The sequence below is a fragment of the Canis lupus genome, chromosome 1 (genome assembly GCF_048164855.1).
Source record: "Canis lupus baileyi chromosome 1, mCanLup2.hap1, whole genome shotgun sequence".
In the NCBI taxonomy this organism is placed as follows: Eukaryota; Metazoa; Chordata; class Mammalia; order Carnivora; family Canidae; genus Canis; species Canis lupus.
Window position 1 is genome coordinate 76104056 of NC_132838.1, and position 23091 is coordinate 76127146.

The 23091-nt window shown below is 40.9% G+C and overlaps 1 non-coding gene and 1 pseudogene across 1 annotated transcript; both read left to right on the top strand.

Moving 5' to 3' along the window:
• The window catches only part of LOC140605828 (solute carrier family 28 member 3-like), a 52250-nt pseudogene that overhangs the window by 10426 nt on the left and 18733 nt on the right, over positions 1–23091 (top strand).
• On the top strand, positions 11194–11296 carry LOC140608829 (U6 spliceosomal RNA). Its single transcript, XR_012010822.1, has one exon. It is a non-coding gene; the product is annotated as a U6 spliceosomal RNA (small nuclear RNA).

Sequence of the window (23091 nt, forward strand, 5' to 3'; positions counted from 1 at the left end):
GAGACACAGAGACAAAGAGAGAGAGGCAGAGACACAAGCAGGCTCCATGGAGGGAGCTTGACGTGGGACTCAATCCCGGGTCTCCAGGATCAGGCGCTGAGCTGAAGGCGGCGCTAAGCCAGGGAGCCACCCAGGCTGCCCCATATTAATGCTTTTAACCACAGCCAGAATCAGAAGTGGGGCCACACCTTGGCCTTCAAGGCACCTATATTTAGTGTTAGTGGACTGGCGTCACCAAGTGAACATTTCAAGCAGCAGCCATTAGTGTCTGGCCTGCATTGAGCATGTTTGGTCTGGTCCCACAATAACATTGGAGGCTAATCTGCATCTCGTCTTCTAAACATAAGCCAAGATTCTAATGAATTCTGATGCAAAAAATGACCAGTTTTAGAAAATCATATGACATCCACCTCGATTAAGCAGGAAGCTTAAGCTTCACTCATTAAATGCTTATTTCAAGAATCTCTATGAACACGATACCAAAGCCTTTATTCCTGGGCATTATTTGTTATCCTCCACTAGTAGACTTGCTGGATGATAAGATGGACAGACCCGGAAGTAAAACCCAAATATCCAAGTGCAAATAAGAAGGAAAGGTATGTAATCTCCCAGATGTATGATGGTCACTCCTAACTATGAGATCCACCAGGTGGACCTGAGAGGGAGAGAGAAAGTCCCATCCCACAGACGAAAAGGAAGTAGAACTGCTTGTTTGAAATGGAGGTGAAAGATGCAAAATAACCCTCCCTACACTAAGTTAATATATACAAGTAGAGAAAACACTTGGTATCTGTTCCAAATACCTCCAAATAAAATTTACATATATGGCACTGAAATTAAGATAGTTAATAGAACTTGACACTGGACTTTGTTGGGGTTTTTTTCTTGTTCTTTAGAGTGTTAATAAAGATGCATATGCACTATCACAAATTAATTTTAATATTTTAATAACAAAATTTCAATATAACTAGTTCCCTTTTAGTATTATGTATTTAATTTTATGTATTTTGTCCAAGAGGACAAAACTCAAAGATCAAAACACAGTTTGTAACTAAATGCATATGACTTTCACAAAATCATAAAATGAAAGACATGAAGGAATATGAGTGTATGGCTGTGTTTGTTATTCTATCCACCTCAGTCAAATCCATTGATCTGCCAGATGGGTTTATTTGTTCTGAGCTCCACCCATATTTTATGTCCTACTTTCTAAATATCTTTTCACTGCATGTTTTGCATATTTTTTATTTTTGTTTGGTTTCTTCTGAAGGCATCTATTTTGTTTTAGTGGTTCCTTTTACAAGCTTAAGATTATAAGACATCACAAAAATAACATATTTTGTAACTACTATTATTTTCATTCCTCCTCTTCCACCACTTGATCTTAGCTGAATATATATTTTAGCATTTACCTTTCTATCTTAAACACTGCAGCTTATAATCTCATTCAGCTTCTAGAAATCAAAAGATAAAGTCATCATACTCCCCTTCCTCTAATTTTTCTCATTGGGCATAGAACCCTGCCTTTCCTTACACTCCTATACTTGGGGGTTCCATTTGCCCCTGGCTCAAAAAGGTCACAAAAGGAGAATGTTATCTGTGTTTTGTGGTCCTGCCTTCTTGCACCCAACTCAAAACTGCCTTCAGAGCATTCAGAGGTGACAAAGATTTGTGCCAGAGAAGTGGGACCATGAACCACAGGCTGACCAGGTGGTTTCCTTTCACCCTACTGCTGCTCCTTCATTCAATCCATTACCCCACACAGGCCAGCAACAAAAACAGGAACCGCTCAGGGTGGAACAGTCCGGCTAGTGTCCACAAACTGCATTAAAGATTCCCTAAACCTGAGACCTGAGGGAGAAAGCCACGTGCAATATGCAAAGAGCAAAGGCTTCTGGGATACCGCCTTTGAAAACACAATCCTTCTAAGGCAAAGCCCGTACAAATGAGAGGAAATGTGATAGAGAAAATGGCCTTAAAATGTTTGATATTTGTAGTTTTTAAATGTACGAAATAAATAAATAAGGGGGAGCTACATTCCCAAACAATGCAAACTCACCAAACAGATATTGACATTTCCATGCCAAATTTCAATAGAGTACAAAGTGACTATAAATGCCCAAAAGCAAGTGAGTAAGTAGCAAACTCAACCATAAAATTAATCTAAAAGTCAAATCACAAAAGTCAATTAATATATGTGGCACTAGGTAAGTAATGAATGCTATATTTCTATATAGTGGCAAATACAGCCTCAAGAAATTAAATCTCGATGTGAACCCAGAAATGATGATGGAACACAGCCTTTTATCATAATGCAGCACCAATTAATATAGATAATTTGTCAATATTCCTGAAACTAGCCATCCTAAGATTTAAATGAGCCACTTCCTTTTATCTACTCAAGTTGCATTTTGGAATTTTAAGTCACTGTTTGAAGCAGTTGCTCCAATCTAGTCCCAATCCATGTCCATGGAAATGGATACAGAAATATTAAATGGATCACTTGAAGCTTAAAAAAGAAAGAAGTGTATTTCTGACATCTTAATTTAGGCACCTAATGCTTAGAATATTGGAACATATAGTAATCTTCTTGGAGGAGTAGAGAAAGCAGTCCTATACCATTTTGTCTCTACTCAGAGGTAGAGACACTATTTCAGCTGCACTATAATAAGCTTAACTGTCCCCTGGACTATCTTTCCATTGCAAAACAGTTACCAAGCACTACTGTGCCTGCCATTGTGTTATGCATGTGGTATTCAGAAGAGAAGAGGGGACAGAGAATCTGGCTTCTCAGCTTAGAGTCTAGGGGTATAATCTAGATTTATACAGATTTACACAGTTCCAAGTTTTTGAAGTGACATCATATTCCCATTTTTTCCACAAGCCTTGAGACTTGGGCATCCATAGCAACTTTTAAGGCATCACTTCTCAGAATGTACCTCACTGACTGCTTCTAGAAATATTGCTTTATTTTTTTAGTATTTTTAATTTATTTTAGAGATAGAGCGCACGTACAAGCAGGGGAGGAAGCAAGTAGGCTCCCCAAGGAGCAGGGAGCATGATGCGGGGCTCTATCCCAGGACCCTGAGACCATAATCTGAGCCAAAGGTAGATGCTTAACCGACTGAGCCACCCAGGCACCCCTAGGTAGATTGCTTGAAAGATGTTCAGAATGTGGAGATAGGTAGGTAGAAGGACAGATAGATGCATACATACATACATACATACATACATAGACAGGCAGACAGACACACATACACACATAATACAATAAACAACTCTGATCACCAATCTAAATCTCTTCTGGTGCTATAAAGCCTTCCAGCCAAGGTATATTAGCAAACACTAAAACAAACTTGCTGTGAAGTGTCAAGCTCTAGAATCAGGTAAATATCTCCATAGCGGCTCCTCAGAGTCCTTTTTGATATCATATTTGCCTGATAGGCCATTCCCATCTGTCATTAAACATCATCTATGTCCCATCAAGGCCAAGATGCAAGTCTCTCCAGGGGTGAAGGTGTCCATTCTTGCTCCAGGCTCACGGCCATCAATGCCTCCTTGTCAAGGTCAGTTATGCAGTCAGAGCACACCAGGCCAGAGCAGCTTCCATAAAGAAGCTCGAAGAAAGTCTCCTCTAGCACAATGATGTTCAGCTTGCAGCAGAGAAACCACAACCACAAAAACTGAGAAATGGATGCCACACAGTGCATCCAGGGCCATCATGGGAGGGAGAGACCAATATGTGGAGCAGACACAGTTGCAAGAGAAAGCGCCAGACTAATCATGGACACAAGACGTGTTCAGAAAAGCAGGAGTGCCCACTTAGGCAAATAAAAGAGAACATCTACTTAAAACTAGTCTGTGAGGGGGAGGCCCACTATTTTGTTTGAGAAAAAAACACCAAAGCCTAGGTATAGTTAGAAAATGGCCACAAGAAATTTCAAGAATCCTTCACAATGATACACAATGATACAGTAGTTTCTGGTGTACATATAGTGATTCTGCAAGGTTCTATATTGTGCTATGCTCACGGATGTAGCTACCACCTGCCCCCATAAAATGCTATTATCATACCATCGACTTATGCTGTATCTTTTATGCCTGTGACTTCTTCACTCCATGACTAGAGCCTGTATCTCCCACTACTCTTCACAATTTTGCCCATCTCGCCACCCTGCTCCCCTCTGGCAACTGGCAGTTTGTTCACTCTATTTATGGGTCTGATTTGCTTCTAATTTGTTTACTTATTTGTGGGGTTTTTTGATTCCACACATAAGTGAAATCATACTGTATTTGTCTTTCTCTATCTGATTTATTTCACTCCACATAACACCCTCTAGGTCATTCCACATTCGAAATGGCACGATCTCATCCTTTTTATGGCTGTGTAATATTCCATTTGCTGTACAGATAGACCCCATCTTCCTTATCTATCCATCTATCGATGAACACTTAGGCTGCTTCCATGTCTAGCTATTATACATAATGCTGCAATAAACATAGGGGTGCATATATCTTTTTGAGTTAGTGTTTTTGTTTTCTTCAGATAAATATCCAGAAGTCAAATTAATGGATCTTATGGTAGTAGTTTGCTTTTTAATTTTTTGAGGAACTTCTATACTGTCTTCCAGAGTGGCTACACCAACTTACATAACCGTCAACAATGCATAAGGATTCCTTTTTCTCCACTTCCTTGTCAACACTTGTTATTCCTTGTCTTTTTTATTCTAGCCACTCTGACTGGTCTTTTAATATCCTGAGGTCATATCAGATATTCTTGATGGAAGCAGAATTTAATCTGTAGGTGTACCACTACCTTTTAGACACTCCTGAGGCCAAAGTGTCCTGGCCCAATGTTCAAACTCTATAGGCACAATACAGTTTGGGTTGGACAGTCTGAGTTCACATCCCATCTCGGCTACTGTGGTTATATAACCTAAGTCACGTAAATGGCTTATCTTGGCCTTAGTCTCTTCATCTATAAAAATGGAGATCACAGGACTTTAAAGAGATTAACCCTGTGCCTTGTGCTAACTACATATTATATCAACCCAGGTACAAATAAAAACAAAAACAAAAAGTAGCAAGAGAGAAGCTTATTTCCTTCAGCTAAAAGTCAGGAAGGAGGTAGTACAGGACTGGAGTGGAAGCACTACTCAAGGTTATCAAGGACCCAAGTACCCGCAACTCACCACGCTGACATCCTCATGGTGGGGCTCTTGTGTTCATGGCCCAACTGGAACCATCCACCACAAGGTAGCAGGATGTAGGGCAAAATGAAACGGACAACGGGCATCTGCCGTCATCTCTGAAGGAACATTCTGAGCTGCCCCACTCTGGTACCACATGTATTTATATTTCAACTGGCCAGAATCTAGTTATAAGTGGAAATGTAGCCTGTCTTCTGGGTGGCTTCATGTTCGACTATAATTCTATTAAAGGGAAAGAGCACAAATAGATGGCGTTGAGGGGATGATTTCCAGAATGTTTTAGAAGTTGAAACTGAATGAACGGAATAAATTAATCATTTTTAAAAACCTTCTGTCCAACTGTACTCCCCACGACACCCACTGTCGATCTGCAGGTGCTCAAACAGCACGGAATGTGCAGGATCAAAGTCCAGGCACAAGGGACTCCAGGCTCAAGGATCTGCTCTTGAGAATCTCAAGCCAGGACGAGTACACCCAGCAAATAACAGTAACTATGGAAATTAAGTGATGTGCCGTCAGCTGCCTAGAATTACTCATACACAACCCCACAACGTGGCCACCCACTCAGTGGAGTGACCAGCTTGCATTTAGAACACAATATTGGTTGTAGTTCAGTGCCCTAAGGTATGTAGTAATCTGTACTAACGGATCTACTTAATCTGAAATGCTGAGAAACAAGGAGCTAAGAAGTACTTATGGACACCCATTCAGACTTATGACTCCAATTTGAAAAGAAGCGATAAAACAAAGCCAAGAGACGTCTTAAGGGTTATTTTTCCAACACCGACCAACACCCACAACAGCCCCATTATTCCTGTTGGCAATCCTCAAATGGGAGATATCGTTCCTGAAATTTTTTCTTTAATTTTGTTTATTTATTTATGAGAGACAGAGAGAGAGAGGCAGAGACACAGGCAGAGGGAGAAGCAGGCTCCTCGCAGGGACCCTAATGCGGGACTCAATCCCAGGACCCCAGGATCATAACCTGAGCCAAAGGCAGCCTCTCAGCCACTGAGCCACCCAAGTGCCCCTTCCTGAAAATGTTAAAAAGCCAAGACAAACACTCTACTGGGGGTAAAACAATCTCACCAAATGTCACAAAATCCATCCGGAGGTGCCTCTGTCGCCACTTACACCTTCTCTACCCCATCCCCAAACACACACACACACACACACGCACACACACACACTTTCTCTTTCATTAACTTTAAAAACGCAAGCCCCATCCTTGTGTTCCCCAACTTCCAGCTTCTGCCACCAGGTGGCAGGAATAATCAAGAATTAGCAGGAATATACCAAGGAGGTTGCCCTGGCTCCTCTCGAAACCAGAAAATGTCAGGTTTCTGGAAGGGATCAGAGCAGCAAATCGAAACTGTTAGACTGAGGCTGAGAAGATGTGACCTACCCAGCATCACACAAGAAATGGGGACCCTGAAGACCAGCACCCTCACCCATCTGTGTCCTATATTTCCACCACCTCACGCTGAGTTTTATTTTTAATTTTTGGTTAAGGAAATTTTCAGCATCCATGAAAGTGAGAATAATAAAATGAGTCCCGAAGTGCCTACCAGCCGGCTTCTGCAATTAGCAACACTCTGTCATCTTTCCATACCACATACAGTGCCCCCGACTATATTTTTTACCAAATACTCGCATGTACTACATTGCAATACCAGTTAATGCAACTTTAAAATCACTGTGGTTCATTCATTCAACAAATAACTGCTAGTGTCTGCTACGTGTGGGGAATTGTGCAAAAGTAAGATACACAGCTGTAACCAAAAGGGCAGTATGGCAACAAGGCTTTCATGCATAAATCACGTTGTGTGCTGGAAATTAGGTTTTTTTTTTTTTTTAAGAATTTACTTATTTGAGAGAGGGAGTGTGCAAGAGAGAGCACAAGCAGGGGGAGTAGCAGAGGCAGAGGGAGAAGCAGGCTCCCTGCAGATCCCAGGACCCCGGATCATGACCTGAGCTGAAGTCAGACGCTTAACCAAGTGAACTAGATAGAGAATTAACCCAAGTTGGAACTGTATTATTTTTATAGATCCTTGAGGCCAGCCTGGGATCTAAAGTTAAAATCAAAGCCACAGACTTGTTTTTCTTTCAAAGACAAGGTCACAGCCAACAGGCCTCACAGAGGACATTTCCTGGAAAGTTACAGGGACTTACCTAACACAGTTTATCTATCTTGTTGCCTTACTCAAAATGAAGTACCTGAGGAAGGAAAGTTGGGATGAGATGGGAGAAAGACTGGACTGCCTCAAAAAGGTAAAAGAGAAATGAGCCAGGTGTCTGTCACATCTCAAAATAACTGCTCCGGGGTGAGGACACTCCTCCAAGAACACAGCTTACTCACGTCCTTAAAGTCAAATCAAGACAGCCTGACAAAAGAAGGCATTTTTCTTATTCTCATTACTACCAGAGTTTGCTTTAAACCAAACAAAACACATTTTAGCATCTCAAAAATCTAACATCTAAGAAGAATACTCTCTGGCCTACATTATGCTTCATTTATAAATTGGAAGCCTGTGTTAACATGATATACCCTAGTCTCAGCTATGCTTATTATAAAGTCACATGACTTAGATGGGGGCACCTGGTCCTCCTTTCTCTCTTTCTCAAGTTAGACCACACCATTCCTTCTCTCAGAACAGAACAAAACAGAAATCATGTTTCATTATGAGTCCAAGATTCACTGCCTGTCTTTATTCAGCTGATCCATCTGAATACCTTATCTTTGTCGCCCCATTCCTCAAAAGTCTTCTAGGTAATATTTATTGACAGATCATTTGGGTTTTTTGTTCTAAGATTGTATTTTTTGCAATCTGTACATTTTTCATAGAATGATGAAGACTTTGATGAAAACCAGAACACATCAGGAAACAACAATTCACTGAGGTGTAGAGTTTCAAAAAGCAGAGAACACGAAAACGCCAAGCAGGTACTCCAGTGATGGTTGAGTGAATCTATTACCACGTAACTGCTGTGCAACAGAGTCTGAGCTATGGGGACAGAAAGCATGCGCTCAGCTGACACTCAGAGGAATGAATTAAATGGTAATTAGAATGTGTAAGGCAGGGTCATGGAGAAGCCACACATGCTCAAAGAAAGAGATGTTGTGTTTATCAACCTGTCCTCAGAGTTTTCTACTGTGGAGGGTACAGAGGCTTTCTCCGACACTTTGCTAGTACAGATTCCAAGCCCATTCTAAAGCAAAAAACACTGTTTAAACCAAGGCATCTCAATATTAAATAAAGTAAGTGAGGCAGATGAGGAAGGTTCTAAGATCTGTTTCCAAAAACTGTCCATCAAGCCCTTGCGTTCCCCAGGGACACCTCAGTTTACAGCAGACTGTGGCACTCTACACAAGGCCACTCTCCTTTTTTTTTAATATGTTGAATTCTGGGTAGTATTTCATTTGAAGAATGGCTTCTGCTGCTAAAAATCAAGCCAATTATCCATGTAGATCATCTTTCTTTTTTTGGTAATTCTGGGTACCTACTATCAAGCCATTTATTGGAGGGAGTTATTCTCATGATTAAAAAAAATGACTTGCTTGAAGTAGAAAATGTGGGAAATTATTGTAGCAGAATTTGGAAGGTAAAAAATATTACCTTTATAATTCCAGGGGGAAAAAGTCAACGCCTAGCAACTTAAAATATGGTCTTTCAAGGCAAATATACATGTACATGTCACCTATATTAGGATTATGCTACTCATATTATTACTGTCTATTTTACTTAATATATTGTAAAAAAAAAGTATCCCTTTCACTAATTATTCAACAAAAGAAAACAATACTTCTGTCCATACAACACCCACACATAGAAGTTTATAGTCCTTTATTCATAACTGCCAAAACTTGGAAGTAGCCACAACGTTGTTCAGCAGGTGAATAGAGAAATGAACTGTGGCTCATTCAGACAATGGAATATTCTTCAGCACCAAAAAGACATGAACTTTGAACCATGAATAGACATGGGAGCACATGTATTAGTAATTAAAGAAGCAGTCTGAAATGGTTACATACTGTATGATTCCAAGTATATGACAAAGGAAAAGGCAAAACGGTGGAGACAGTAAAAAGACCAGTGGTTACTGAGAGGGAAGCACATGTGGGCAAAGCACAGAGGATTTGGGGCAGTGAAACTACTCTATATGATACTATTATAGTGGATACATGTCATTATGCATTTGTCCAGATACATAAAATGTACAACAGTAAGAGTGGATCCTAATGTATCAATAGACTTTGGGCACTAATGTGTCACTGTAAGTTCATCAATTACAGCAAATGTACCACTCTAGCAGGAGACAGTGATAATGGGGGGAGGCTATGGATGCATGGGAGCAGCTGGTACATGGGAAATTTCTACTTTCCCCTCAATTTTGCTAGGAACCTGAAACTGCACTTTTAAAAAATGAAGTCTTTTTTTAATTGTTTCACAAAATAATCAAAAACAAAAAAATAAGATACTTTACAATTATAAACAAGAATATAAAGAGTGAAGAGGAGCTAACAGATTTGGCATCAATGGTCTTTGGGTGACCTTGGTGGCAGCCATCTCAGTAGAAGTCTGACCACAGTGGGCTGAGTGAATATGATGTGATGGTCACTAAAAGTAAAGTAATAATTTCAAGTGGTTTGGCTGTGAAGGGAAAGAGGGAGAGTAGATGGCCCATAACTATGGGGTCATGAAAATTTTGTTGTGGCTAATGTCATTTTTGGTTTGCTTTAAAGATGGGGATGGGGACAGCCACATGTAGAAGAATGAAACTGGACCAATCTCTTACAACATGCACAAAGATAAACTCAAAATGATCAAAATATCTAAATGTGAGACAAGAATTCGTCAAAATCCTGGAGGATAACTTAGGCAATAGCCTTTTTGAACTTGGCCACAGCAACTTCTTGCTAGACACATCTATGAAGGCAAGGGAAACGAAACAAAAATGAACTATTGGGACTTCATCAAGATAAAAAGCTTCTGCACAGCAAAAGAAACAGTCAACAGAACTAAAAGATGACCTACAGAATGGAAGCAGATATTAGCAAATGACATATCAGATAAAGGGCTAGTATCCAAGATCTATAAAGAACTTATCAAACTCAACACCCAAGAAACAAACAATCCAGTCATGAAATGGGCAGAAGACAGAATAGATATTTCTCCAAAGAAGGCCTACACATGGCCAATAAGCACATGAGGAAATGCTTCACATCACATGCCATGAGGGAAATCAAATCAAAACCACAGTGAGATACTACTTTACACCAGTGCAAATGGCTAAAATTAACAAGACAAGAAACAACAAATGTTGGAGAGGATGTGGAGAAAGGGGAACCCTCTTCAACTGTTGGTGGGAATGCAAACTGGTACAGCCACTCTGGAAAACAGTGTGGAGGTTCCTCAGGAAGTTAAAACTACTCTATGACCCAGTGAATCGCTGGGACACCTGCACCCCATTGTTCTCAACAGCAATGTCCAGAATAGCTGAATTGTGGAAGGAATCATGATATCTTCCAACCGATGAATACATAAAGAAGATGTGGTATATATATACTATGGAATACTACTCAGCCATCAGAATACCTACCATTTGCTTTGACTTGGATGGAACTGGAGGGTACTATGCTGAGTGAAATCAGTCAATCAGAGAAGGACAATCATCATATGGTTTCACTCATATGTGAATGTAAGAAATAGTGAAAGGGATTATAAGGGAAAGAAGGGAAATTGAGTGGGAAAAATTAGAGCGTGAGACAAATCATGAGAGACTCCTAACTCGGGGAAACAAACAAAGGGTTGCAGAAGGGAAAGTGGGTGGAGGAATGGGGTAATGGGCATCACTGGGTGATGGGCACTGAGGGGGGCACTTGATAGGATGAGCACTGGGTGTTATACTACATGTTGTCAAATTGAATTTAAATTTTAAAAAATGAAAAAAATAAAAATAAAGAAAATAATGATGGGAACGGGAGCTCACTTTGTCAGCACATATATTAAAATTGGAACAATAGAAAATTAACATGGCCTCTGCACAAGGATGACATGCAAATCTGTGAACTATTCCATACTTTTAACACCAAAAAAAAACCTAAATCAATTTAAAAATGGGAAGACATGAACAGACATTTCTTCAAAGAAGACATCCAGATGGCCAGCAGACCCATGAAAAGATGCTCAACATCAATCATCATAAGGGAAATGCAAATCAAAACCACAAGGAGATATTACTGCACACCTGTCAGAATGGCTAAAGTCAAAACAGGAAATGACAAGCGTTGGCAAGAATTAGGACAAAAAGGAACCCTTGTGCCCTGTTGGTAGGAACACAAAGTGGTGCAGCCACTGCAGAAAAGAATATGGAGGTTCCTCAAAACTTTAAAATAGAACTACCTGGTGGTCCAGTTACTGCACTACTGGGTATTTATCCAAAGAATACAAAGGGATGCATACACCCCTGTGTTTATTGCAGCATCATCTATAATAGTCAAACTATGGAAGCAACCCAAGTGTCCATCGATGTAGGTGAATGGATAAAGAAGAGGTGATAAGTGTATCATATATATATGTGTGTGTGTGTGTATCACTATATATTTATATGCATAAATATTATTCAGCCATAAAAAAGAATGAAATCTTGTCATTTGCAACAACATGGATGGCTCTAGAGACTATAATGCCAACTGAAGGAAGTCAGTCAGGGAAAGACAAATACCGTATGATCTCACTCAAATGTGGAATTTAAGAAACAAAATAAATGAACAAAGAAAAAAAGAGATAAGCCAAAAAAATAGACTTAATATGGAGATATGGCTACCAGAGGGGAGGTGAGTGGGGGACAAGTGAAATAGGTGAAGGGGATTAAGAGTACACTTATCATGTAGAGAACTATTGAAGACTATATTGTACACCTCAATATAATATAAAACTGCATGTTAATTATATTAAAATTTAAAATCATAAAGAAGTCTGTAGCAATCTAATAGTAAAAATAAACAAATAAATTAAGATGGGAACAGGTTGGGCGGGTGAACAGTTAATGCCAAACATTCCATTGACAGTAAGTAACTTGAAATTTCACTGAAAAAAAAATAATCATGATTATTTAAACCAAATATTTGTCAAACTTTAACTACTGGCTAAGCAAGGTGTTAGGTGGGAATGAAAGAAATTAGGCTCATGCCTACACTTGTCCTCAGCAGCTGCAGCTTGGACTTCACTGGTTGGTTTCTATTATTCTCCACCTTCCTAATTCCTGAGGTCCAGCCCAGAAAATGAAGGTAGTCTAAGTGAAACATATAATGGAGTTTGACATCAAAGGACTGTATGATCCTTGGAATCCTTTCAGATTGGATATACGCTTATGACTTTTTAAAAAATTTTTATTTATTTATTTGTTTGTTTGTTTGTTTGTTTTAGAGAGCAGGTATGGCTAGAGGGAGAGAGAATCCTAAGCATGCTCCACACCCAGCACGGAGTCCAATGCAGGGCTCAGTCTCATAACCCTGAGATCATGACCTGAGCCAAAATCAAGAGTCGGACACTTAACCATCTGAGCTGAGGTGCCCCACTTATGACTTATTTCTGAGTTCGCACAGTACAGAGAATCAATGGCTACCTGAGATATGACAGAAAACAGAAGCTGAGATTTGACATTATCCCTTTTAGAACCTGTTCAAAATTGCTCCACATCTGCAAACTGCCTTGCCACCTGTCTTTGCCAAATGGAGGGAGGCAGGCAATCCTCTATGCTATCCTGAGAGCAGAATGGGTCATGGATCTTGAAAAGCTCAAATGGTATCTTCAAAGATATCCAGGTATATACTTCACTCCATTCCTTAGAGCAAGGGTTAGTTGAGAAAGGGCACTACTTCCAAACTTTAGCCCATTGATAGGAGGACGCTAGATCCCAAAGGAATGTTTATCAGCCCTTGAAGATACTGGACTAGTGCTCACATCTGCAGACCAAGCCTTGGGCTGCCAGGAAAATAAACTAACGTTGATCTCCGCCCTGTGGAAACGACGTCTGGCAAAGTATAAAAGGAGACTTAGGCAGCCTCTGATATTAACTTCATTGAGCTCATGCCCGAAAACAGCAGGGGTTGAAGGATTAGAGCAGAGACAGAAGCAAGAGGCAGAGATATGAGCCTATTCCCTAAATAAAAAGAGGAAATACTACAGCTGTTTTGGAGAAAAGAGAGAGAGAAGTGTGATCCTGTATTTTTCGTGATAAAAGGGAAAACGTCTGCACAGCTAGGTAATAAGAGTTATCTTCTTGCATAATAATTTTAAAAGAACTGTTGTCGATCCTTTGCCAAAATTCTGAGCAAAGATTAGGGGTTGTTATGCCCCGGATCCTCATTATTCCATCTCTCTTGTAATGCTTGATTTCAAGATGAAGAGCAGATCACCACTGAGAAGGATTCTTCAAGAAACAAAGAAATTAAGGAGGATGATCCAGAGACACATCAACAAAGCTCTTGCTTTAAATCAGAGAAATAACCACATTGATCTATTTGGTTTTCTCATTTTGTTTCATCCACATATATTTTTTTTTATTTTAAATTATTTATTAGTATTGTCACCACCACCAATTCCTCTTCCCTACCACCCACCCAACACCATTTTCAGAAATTTAATGGATCTCTATGTAATCACTGTGGTAAATTCAAACTACTGATGTCCTGAGAACCCAATATCCTGGCCAGTCATCTAATTAAAGGCATACATTACCAACTAATTGCTCCAGCCCATGCAAAAGTGGTTAATTCATCTTCTCAATGTCAATCAATAAGCAATTGATTTCTCAAAACCCAATCCATATTAAGTCCATTGAATTCACTCTTTTGTTGTTGTATCCTGAAGGTATTCCTAGTCCTTATTGCCCCATGAGGTAAGAGAGGCAAATTATTTTCTTTATTTCTTGGACCAGGAAGATAAAGCTCAGAGAAGTGACTTACTCAAAGTTAGTCAGCTAGAGAGGAACAAAACTACCTTCACAATTTCAGCTTCTGATTCGTAATCCAGGATTGCCTGGGACTCTGTCTTAACACTCAAGTATTTGTCAAGTTTCCGAATGTCCATTTAAATTTCATTTCAATGTCTAAGTCTCTGAGGAACTTTGTTTTTATGCATCAGAAGATATCTCTGGAGTTGGTGAGAATTGGGATCAAAAGCTCTTGTCACATATGCACCATCAAAAATATTTACCACCTCAGAAACCTGAGCTTACTTCCATCTTTCATTTTACTTTATGGATCTCTGACCCCAGGGGCTCAGAAATTCTCCTGGGTGGTCTGAGGCATCAGACTTTGCTAATGTTAATGGGATGGAAGCAATCATCAGGAGGTTGGGAGTCATCTAGCCAAGATAACCAAATGGCTGAAGCCTCTATTTTGAGCTACTTTATTTTATGCGGTGTGAGATTGCTATTTGGGACCACATATATTCCTTGCAATTAAAGAATCTGATGAATCCAAACTAAAGTACATGAATGCACCCAATTAAATGTTGCCTTCCTCCATGGCCACTGTGAAACTCTATCAGAAACTAAGGAGGAAGCATCATCCACCTTTCCTAAATTCAACCATGAAAACTTAGTGTCTACTGAACTGGTATTCCTTTAATATCTTCTAGATCAGTGTTTCCACTGCTCAGTACATGTATTCATACATTAAAGTTTTCATGAAATAAGACTCATCGTTACTATGTGTGATATGCTCTGATACATCCTCTTCTTTCTTATTAAAGATGGGTGTCCTGCAGTGTTCTTCATAACCCACAGATGGGTCCCCCCGCCCAGGGGTAGAATACTGTTCCAGAGAAGCAACACACAGTCCCACTTCATTTAACTAGTAATTCAACATATGCTGGTCAAGCAGCCGAATGTCCAAGATCCTAGTGGTATTGGGCTCACATCTAATCTCCAGAAAGTTAGCCAGTTGAGGTTTCATCGCAAAATATGATCAAGGAAGACAGTAGGAGTGAAGCACAGAGGAATGCCTCTGTCCTTGTCTGAGGAGATGCAAGAAGGTGTTGTAGGAGTGAGGGGCTTGGGCCGTGCCCTGAAGCAGGCAGTGGGTGCTGATACTTAGCATAGCTGCTGCAAGGTGGAGAAGTGAGGGTGTTAACAAGTAGAGGGGAGGTCCCAGCTCAGGGATGAGTCCTTTGTGATCCTGGAGATAAGGAATCTCCTTTAGGGACCAGAAGTGACCTAGAAGTGGTCTCAAATTAGCAATGATTAAATGTGTGAATAAATTCCTTCCTCCAGTGGGAGAAGAAGAGGTCTCCATTATAAGGGGCATAGAGGAAAGAGGTGAGTGCAGGGAAGCCAGATTTCAGGGCAGGTGTGGAGGGAACCAGGAGGACCCCAGGAGAAGTAGAGGACAGTCGTCATGTGTATGGCCCTGAGGCCCCTCCAAACTCACTCACTGATGGACACCATCCTCCGCAGCAGAAGTGATCAGATGCACATATTGCTCACTTACTACCCACGACCCCCTAACAAAGCTCTGAACAGAAACAAAGGCATGCCAATAATGCCAGAACTTTCTGGAAAGCTATATTACAACCTGCTGGTTAATAGCTCTGAAATTCACAAAATCCTTCTTTACATTTCAAGCACCCAGTGAAGTGTGTCAGTCTCCCACTAAAACATACGGTGAGCCAGGACAGGGAATGACCAACTTACTCAAACTTTGTGAGACCAGATGGCATGAGAGTTTCTAAAATCAGATTTCATAACTGTGTCCTAAAAGCTATCAGAGGCCCTCCTAGTCCAGTGAGAAACATTCTTGTCTCGTGATTTTTTATCAGCGTCTGGTTAGTTATCCATCTTCCCTGCTCTGTTTCCAGAAGCATGTTTTCTGCATTTCTGTAAGTCCTCAGGGCTTGTCATATCCATGCAGCAAAGGTCGGCCCAAGCCATGGTTGATTGTAGTCTAAAATGAGATCAGTATCCCCCTTCTGTCTTGTAGGACATACACCTCATCAATTTGTTCGTTGCTTGTTTAATTTACAAAGCCTCACCTAGCTCAGTATGTCCGTTTGTTTCTTGTTTTCTGCCAGTCTTTTTTCTTTTGTGTTGTTACAGATATCTGGAAAGGAAATATGATACGGTTTGTGATTTTTTTTTAAGATTTTATTTATTTATTCATGAGAGACAGAGAGAGAGACAGAGACAGAGACAGAGACACAGGCAGAGGGAGAAGCGGGCTCCATGCAGGGAGCCCAACATGGGACTCGATCCCAGGACTCCAGGATCACCCCCTGGGTTATCAGGCTATAATAGTTACATCTCTCCAGAGGCTGGAGAACTCAGACTCGGGATTTGAACCAGGAAATGCAACCCTGAGATCTGGGGGCATGATTCTATCAAGGGATCCTCTGCTCACAACTGCCTTGGCTCCCAAAGAAGGTGGATCATAGGCCACGTGTGAGAAGCTTCCAAGGAAATAGTCATCCTCTGGGTGTTTATGCTGACCTTCGCATTCATTTTCTAGTAAGATCTATCTCTTCATCTTTCTGCATAGGTTTACTGGAGGCCTGTCTTTTGGGGAATAGGGTTACAATTTCTTCTTGGGCTCTTAATCCTGAGGACTGATCCTGGATTTATGGCTTTTGATTGGTTGGGCCAACAAGTTGAGGTAAGTTGGGTTCAAATGAATATCTTGCCGATAAGTGCTTTTAGTATCCTCAAGACATGTCAGAAATAGGTTCAGCTTGACACAGCTGGCACCTCTAGGGTGGGATGAAAGGGACAATTGGGATAGGAGAGTGATGTCATGGATGATATGGGGAGAGACAACACTAATATTGATAATTAAACAGATTAACATATTCTACACAAACAAAAATATAGGTCAACTAATGCAGATGAATAAATCTATTTCTGACATGTCTTGAGGATTATATCCAAATTGACACAGTGGGCTCCTTCTTGAGCATCCCAGAGTCATACTGAATGTCACAAAGGAAAGGAAATCCATATGTAGTTATAGCTCAAAAATATACTTCCATGCCATCTACTGGAGCGGGGAAGGCTATGAGAATTTACCTTCCACAACTCACCAGCAAGTTTGCTGGGCTCCTCCTTGGTGGACTGTAACCACCAATTCCATGGTTGTAATGATTGTCGGCTCTTCCTTTCTTTAAATCAGACCTTCTTGGATATAGTAACACTGGTGATGAATTTGTCTTCGGTACACCTATGCAGACCACTTACTGGCATTTAAGGTAAAGCCAAATCCCTTTTCAAAGTAGTTACTTCCTTTCCAGTACCTTCTGGATCTTTGTAGACATTCTGATAAAACCTGACCAGAAACCAGATACACACCCAACATGTCCTAGGTGGATACCACAGCACTTTTTCCACTTACCTGATTTTATCTGAAGTCCATAGATTACAAACGTTTTTGCTTTGTGACTATAGCACTGAGAGAAACATCTAGAGGAAGTCAGAAATATACAAATACTTTTGAGGGGGCTCCTAGCATTGCCTGAGATACTACTAAAAAAGACATACGGGGTAATAGTATCTGTGACATCAGGGAAAGGAACATTTGGTACCTGGCCATGATCAGGCACATGGCCACTGATGGCTTCTAGGCCCAGGATCAGTGACAACTCTGTGCTCAGGAACCCCCTCAGTCTCCCAAAAGGAGGCAGCTAGCCACCACATTGACCTCTGTTCTTTTAGAGCCATTTCCATGCCAAACCTTTTGTGTCTTTCCTTCAGCACAGCATACCTGGAGGCTGGCCCTTCTCCCAACCAAAGGAGGGACATTCTCCAGGGAAAGGCACCCTGGCCTCCCTGCACTCCTACAAGCCCAGGAAGCACAGTTTCCCCTGTCAAGACCCTACAAATACTTGCTGAGTCCCAAGGGTAAATTTGGCTTTTTCTACAGCATTCTTAGCAGTGTTATTATTTCTATACTTCTAAATTGTTTTCTCACTTAGGGATTCTGAGTTTACCTCCAAACTACCCAGCTTCAGTTAGGCCAAATTTTATGCTGAATCTTTCTTTTTAATTGTTGATTTTTTTTAAGCTGCTGATTTGATGCTTTGGTGCTGAGATAACTAAGCCATCTCCAAAAGGCCAAAGGTTTGGAAATGTGCTGCTATCAAGAATTGAACCTACACCTGGGAAAAAGAAAAGTCACTGGGAAAGCCTAATTTGCTACTCTTTAGACTTTTCCTGCCCACCCACCCACCCACCACCTCCTCTTCCCCAGAGCAGTGGCCTCCATCCTTTCTGCCAAAGCAGAATCCCTGTGGGAACATTCAAGATATAAGCCCTTTTAATTCGCCGAAGCTTTCAGGAAGGTTCTGCTTGTCCATTAAAGCCAATAAAAGCACATAAGTGACTGAGCTCTGAGTAATGGCACAAAATGTCTTTTAATATATATTATTAATAGATATTTCTAAATTAGATCCTGTACGAATTGTCCTTGGTCATTCTATGCGTCTGGTGGCAGCTTGTCCCTGGCCATTTAGCTGGAGAACAGAGGGGAAGGGGTACATAGGGGCAGGAGTGCGGAGGGACCCAGCCCACAGCTCTGTGTGTTCTCTACAGGGTAGAAACCGTTCACTGTGAAAACAAGCTGCATTGAAGGCACCCAAAAACATCAGGGAAACAGGATCCAAAATAAGACAATTGTGGTATCACCGAAGTAAACTAGCTTCCAAAGTTCCTTTTTTTAGAGATTAAAAAAAATCTATAAATAGGATAATTTTTTAAAAAGCTAAACTAATGCGTGCTTACTAATGGAAGGCAGTGTGTGTAAGCACCTATCGTGCTGTATCTGATCGCTGTATCCTTTATAAATAAGGATCTGAGAGGCTACTCCCACTCAATTTTGACCAGAATATTCTGCTAATGAAGATGTTTAATGTCAGAACTTCAAGAATATCTGCCAGTGGCCTTCAGTTTCTTGATCTACTTATTACAAATCCTCCCAAAATGCATTCCTTCTCTGAGTAACTACAGTAAGAAAAGCTCATCTTCTCAGAGAAACCAAAAAAAAGTCAAGTTTCCTATGAAATATATTCAAATTTATCCAGAGCAAATTCAAATAATAGATTATAGATAGGGAAACTGCCTGATTGTCATTAATCAAAGAAGAGTTTCCAGTATTTTGATGATGTTTCAGCAGGGCAAAGGAAGCAGGAGAGAGGCCTGATCTGAAATGTACTAATACTACCAAGGCCAACATCAACCATGATTGCTTTCATCTCACCCCCAGGTCCTGCCCATTGTGGTTTTCCTCAGCACTGTAAAGCCCATGCTCTACTACCTTGGATTGATGCAGTGGATCATTAGAAAGGTACTGGGACTTGAAGCGATTGGGTGACATGATAGGTGTACAGCTGGTTATCTGGGGGACAAAGTCTTAAACGCCTTTTATCTAGGTTTTCCCAACATGCTTTTATGTTCATACCAAGATCCTCCACTGCCTCCTCTTCCACCCCAAGTTATTAGAGCCAAGCCAAAAAATCCATATAGCCATAGAGCATGTAGCCATAGAGAAAATTTTATCTCCGGGACTTTTAACGGGGCTTTGACCTGCTGGCTATCTTCAGGAAACCTTAGTAATTACTTCTTTGACATCTGTGGGGAGAACAGCACCCTTCCTTCATCCTGGCTGTGTTTCCCTGTGACTTACACGGAGTCCCTGCTTACCCTCAGGATGTTGCAAAAGTGGAGACGCCTGCTCTAATTGTTGCTAGAGGATCAAAGCAAGAAGGGGAAGCTGCTTTGTGTTTCTGAGGGAGTTTGATAAGCACACACAATTTTAAAAAAAGAAAAAAAGGTCTGAAAAGTTAAACCTGCCACCCCAGCATCTGTCAGTTCTACTAGACTTGTGTTAAATCAGAACCTGAGGAAATGTGTAAGTTAGTGCAAATGCACACACAAACCAGGTGGTGCATACAGAGATTGGGCACAGCCATAGCCCTCCCTTGATCCTTGTAAATACATAAATGAGAGGGAAGGAGGGACAAAGGGGAAGGAGAGAGAGGGAGTCAGAGAGGCAGAGAGAAAGAATAGCAGCTGAATTCAGAATTTCAGCAACAGTGTAATTTCCTTTTTTTTAAGATTTATTTTTATTTATTTATGATAGACACAGAGAGAAAGAGAGAGAGAGGCAGAGACACAGGCAGAGGGAGAAGCAGGCTCCATGCCGGAAGCCCGACACGGGACTCGATCCCGGGACTCCAGGATCGCGCCCTGGGCCAAAGGCAGGCGCAAAACCCCTGAGCCACTCAGGGATCCCCAACAGTGTAATTTTCTGATTGTTGACTTGAACATTCAGCAGTACTGGGCTCATGTCTAAGCAGAAAGGAAGGACAGAATGCAACAGGATGTCCCCATTCTGAAGCAGGCACCACAGTCTCTAGCGGAAGGGCTAGTGTAGAAGTGGGACCATAAACCATGTTCATTTGAGAGTTTAGCACAAAAGGCCAAACCTCAACTACATCCCACTACTTACTAGCTGGGTGATCTTAGACACCCAGGTGTTCTGTGCCTTGGATTCCTTTGCTATAAAATGGCTATGATTACAGGACCTCTCACAAAGGGTTGTTGTGATCATTAAATTCATTGCCTGAATCAAGAGCTTAAAACAGTGCTTGGAATGCAGCAAAGCTTGTCATGACTGTTAGCAATTATTATAATTTATTACTCTTATACAACATTTTGATAGACAATTGTTTGTATGATGAAAGTATGAATTCAGAGGATATACAGTGACTCAGCCCTACCATTCACACAGGAGGATTTGATGGGTCCACATTAGGCTAAATAACATACGCTCACATTATGCACCAGTGCTGGCCTGCCAACAATTATTGAAAGTATTTTCCTTGAAAGATTTTCATCCCTACTTTGAGGTGTCACATATACAAACAGATCTTCACTGAGTTTGTTCCTTTTCCGCTTTTAGGTTAGATGGATAATGTTAGTTACTATGGGATCATCTCCTATTGAATCTGTAGTGGCTGCTGGCAATATATTCATTAGACAGTAAGCTGTAATCTCTAAAAACAAAACAAAACTCCTATTTAAAATGGAGTTCAATTCTTCCTAGAATGTACAATTAAAAATATAACAGCATTATTGTTTTTTTAGTGTTGGGGAGGGGTGTCAAAATAAGGAACCCCCACCACTGACAATGTCCAGATTCCATAGAGAGAGAAAGGGTGCATGAGAGAGATCCCTCCCAAGTGTCTCAGTGTCCTAGTGTCACATTTGGGTTCTTGAAAGTTTATGGAGAGGAGGCAAGATGCAATCATTTTATCTAAGTGCCATATAGATTCTGTACAGATCCTCAACCAATCTTTTCTGAGTTGATTGATTTATTAGGTCTCAGACCTACCCTTCAGAAGCTACCAGGTCACCCTCTCAAATGGAGTTCACCACTTATCTTGAAGCTGCACAGATGTAACAGGCAGCCTCACTTTCTGTGGTATAATGCTTGTGGTAAGGAAAAAGACCAGAAAGACTTTTCACCAACAAACCTGTGGCTGTATAAATAGTTGCGCTTATTCTCAATGTGTCTGAATTGGCCAACAGTCTGTCTTAGATGGGCCTGAAGGAAAATGCCGATGAGCAAAAGCATTTTCATCTTTCTGATCCATCACATGGGTAAGTGCTTGGCCTGAAGGCCATTTAAGCAAGGAAATATGATGCCAAGGCATGTCATTCAAAAGAGTAGCATTCCTATGGGGTGGATAAATAAGAAATGGTAACCATCCTCATCACTCAGAATATGTAGCTTCAGGCAAAACAGAATCACACACCCAGGAAAGAACATGTGAATGTTTGCCAGCACAGCAGCCCAAGGTAATCAGATCTGAAGCAAAATTCAAGTCACCAAGAGAAACACATAGCTCCAAATCCAAGGCTTACAACTGCTCCAGGCAGTCTGAGTCTTATTGGTAAGCCCGGCTGCTAGCCTGGAGGATAGTCTTTAGGGATGAGCCCATACTTCCTTCCCTAGGAGTTGAAATTATTATAATTATCATCATAAAATCTCTCAGGACTAATTATTAGAACACCATCTTGACTTGATTACTCCTATCCGCAGGGTAAGAGGGCTCATGTACTGAGTTTCTAGTTAGTCCATGAAGTGAAGCTCAACATATTCCATCCTATAGAACAATAACAAATAATGAAGGGAAAACTGTAAAATTGCACACATGCTTCTGTGGTGCTCAACTGAATACTTACTATGCTAAAAGTACAGCTCTTATTTATGTAGAGCCCCACGTCCCAGGCCACCAGTCCTCCTTAATGGGATTCAGGCCCTTACAAATACACTCTCTCTAATTCATTTCCACCTAAGGGGAAGAATGGGGTGTCTGATTCCCAAATAGAAAAGCACCTGTGGGCACCTGTCCTTGTTATTGCTGGTATGTTTTTAGGCATCTCTATTTCCCTCTGGTGTAAGCAAAGAGGTTTATGGTCTGTCAGGATGAAGCTGGAAGATGTGAAGTCACCAGTTCACAAGGCTAGGGCTCAGTTACTTGGGGAATAGTGTTCCAACCTTAGAAAAGTGTACCTGGCCAGCAGACTCTGATTTTAGGTTAGTAGAGACCTTATATGAATTGGCCTTGTACACTCTGCAAACATTACACATGACTCAATATGCACCCTGATGTAGAGTTCAATGATCCAGACATCAATGATGTGAGTTCCCAAATGAATATGCATCAGAACCACAACTGAAGGCTTTTTCAAACATGATTGCTGGTCCCATTCAGTTTCTGAATCAGTAAGTCTGAGAATTTGCACATCTAGCAAGTTCCCAGGTAATGCTGAGCTGTCTGTGATTCACACTTAGAAATACTGCTTTACATCTGACTCTTGGTTT